This window comes from Lepidothrix coronata, unplaced genomic scaffold, assembly GCF_001604755.1.
Source record: "Lepidothrix coronata isolate B3197 unplaced genomic scaffold, Lepidothrix_coronata-1.0 Scaffold452, whole genome shotgun sequence".
In the NCBI taxonomy this organism is placed as follows: Eukaryota; Metazoa; Chordata; class Aves; order Passeriformes; family Pipridae; genus Lepidothrix; species Lepidothrix coronata.
Genome location: NW_016690632.1, coordinates 16,976 through 19,800, shown reverse-complemented (window position 1 = coordinate 19,800; position 2,825 = coordinate 16,976).

Here is a 2,825-nt window from a genome sequence, read left to right as displayed (position 1 = left end):
TTGGGAATGTTGGGAATGTTGGGAATGTTGGGAACGGGGTCGGGGCAGCCCTGGGAGGGGATCCCGCCGGGAAAAGCAGCCCCTTTTCCCACAGGATCCCCCCAATGGACCCCCCCAGACTCCTCCTGGGATCTGGTGTAGGAAGGAAACGGGGGTGGGAATGTTGGGAATGTTGGGAATGTTGGGAACGGGGTCGGGGCAGCCCTGGGAGGAGATCCTGGTGGGAAAGGCAGCCTCTTTTCCCACGGGATCCCCCCAATGGACCCCCCCAGACTCCTCCTGGGATCTGGTGCAGGAAGGAAACGGGGCTGGGAATGTTGGGAACGGGGTCGGGGCAGCCCTGGGAGGAGATCCTGGTGGGAAAGGCAGCCTCTTTTCCCACGGGATCCCTCCAATGGATCCCCTCAGACTCTTCCTGGGATCTGGTGCAGGAAGGAAACTGGGCTGGGAATGTTGGGAATGTCTGGAAGAGCGTCAGGGCAGCCCTGGGAGGGGATCCCGGTGGGAAAAGCAGCCCCTCCACACACAGGATTCCCCCATGGATCCCCCCGGACTCCTCCTGGGATCTGGTGCAGGAAGGAAACGGGGCTGGGAATGTTGGGAATGTTGGGAACGGGGCAGCAGCATGGAAGAAGTTTATCCCTCCAGTTTGAGCTCTCTCAGTGTTTTAATTCCCAATTCCTGAAGTCAGGAAATCATGGAAGCAGTTTTATCCCTCCCAGTTTGAGCTCTCCCAGTGTTTTAATTCCCAGTTCCCAAAGTCAGGAAATCATGGAATCCCAGCTGCTCTCCTGCTCCAAACCAAGAGCAGGAACCCCTCAAAAACTGGGATCCCAAAACACCGCCGGGACCAGGGGGAGCAAATCCCAAATCTCAACGCCGGGATCACGGGGCACTAAAACCATCCCAGAGCTCCTTCAGCCTTGGATTTGCCAGGGGGAATCCTAGAATTGTTTCCCTGAGCTCCCACTGAACCATTCCCTGTCCACCCTGGTTATCCCAGATTTCATTTAGCCTTGGATTTGCCACAGGAACCCTGGAATTGTTTCCCCTGAGCTCCCTTGGGACCATTCCCTGTCCACTCTGGTTATCCCAGAGTCCATTTAGCCTTGGATTTGCCAGGAGAACTCCAGGAATTGTTTCCCCTGAGCTCCCTCTGGACCATTCCCTGTCCAAGTTCTTCCACCCTGGTTATCCCAGAGTCCATTTAGCCTTGGATCTGCCATGAAATTCAGGATCATGGGATGTGTTTTCCCTCTTCAGATCCAGCCCTGAGCTCCCACTGGACCATTCCCTGTCCAGTCTGGTTATCCCAGAGTCCATTTAGCCTTGGATTTGCCGGGGAAATCCAGGAATTGTTTCCCCTGAGCTCCCACTGGATCATTCCCTGTCCCAGCTCTTCCACCCTGGTTATCCCAGAGTCCATTTAGCCTTGGATCTGCCAGGGGGAATCCTGGAATTGTTTCCCTGTTTAGATCCAGCCCTGAGCTCTCATGGGAGCAGCCCTTGTCCAACCTGGTTATCCCAAAGCTCATCTAGCCTTGGATTTGCCACAGGAACCCTGGAATTGTTTCCCCTGAGCTCCCTCTGGCCCATTCCCTGTCCACTCTGGTTATCCCAGAGTCCATTTAGCCTTGGATTTGCCACAGAAACCCTGGAATTGTTTCCCCTGAGCTCCCCTGGCCCATTCCCTGTCCACTCTGGTTATCCCAGAGTCCATTTAGCCTTGGATTTGCCACAGGAACCCTGGAATTGTTTCCCCTGAGCTCCCTTGGGACCATTCCCTGTCCAGTCTGGTTCCAGAGTTCATTTAGCCTTGGATTTGCCACGGGAACCCTGGAATTGTTTCCCCTGAGCTCCCCCTGGCCCATTCCCTGTCCCAGCTCCTCCAGCCTGGATCTGGGATGCTGTGGAGCCTCTGGAAGTGCCTCTGGCCTCGCTCCATCCCTGGCCCTTCCCGAGAAGCTGCTCATTCCTGGCCCGGCCCCAGGGACGTGTCCCGGCGGATTCTCCCTCCGGGATCTGCCCACGCCGGGTTACACAACCCCCTGATCCCGGGAAAAGGCTGGCCAGGATCCAGGGAATCCCACCTGGACCAAGGGACACGAGCCAGGGCTCGGCAGGGCTGAATTCCCAGACAAAGGGTCCCCCAGGAATGGGAATTTCCAGCTCTCTGGAATCCTGGAGTCCTCGAGGAGAGGGAAAAGTGACTTTCCAAAGTGGCTCCAGCCCCTGCCCTGCTTCAAATCCCAGTTCCCAACTGGGAATTGCCTCTGGAATGCTCATCCCATTCACCACCTGCTCCTGGGAAGGCTCAGCATTCCCAGCTCTCCTTCCCACAGCAGGAAAAATCCCGAATTCCTCCCAAGGAACACCCCCAGCAGCTTCCCTGGGGTCGCCCATCCCGCTTTTCCAGCTGCACTTGGAAGAGGCAGAGCCAGCCCAGGCTCCCAAAATCCCGCTCCCCAAATCCCTGGAATGTCCGAGGCCAGAGTGGAGCAACCAGGAAACGAGAGCAACCAGGGATGGGATGGGATGGGATGGGATGGGATGGGATGGGATGGGATGGGATGGGATGGGATTGAATGTCCTTCCAACCCAAACCATGCTGGGATCCCGGGATTCACCCCAGGAGTGGACCTGAAACAGGAATTCCACAGAGCTGCCCCTTCCCTGCTGGTTCAATCCAGTGGAATCCCCAGAATTCCAGTTCCAGCCCGGGCTGGGAGCAATCCCGGGGGGGTTTTCGGGAGCAATCCCGGGGGGATTTTCGGGAGCAATCCCGGGGGGATTTTCGGGAGCAATCCCGGGGGGATTTTCGGGAG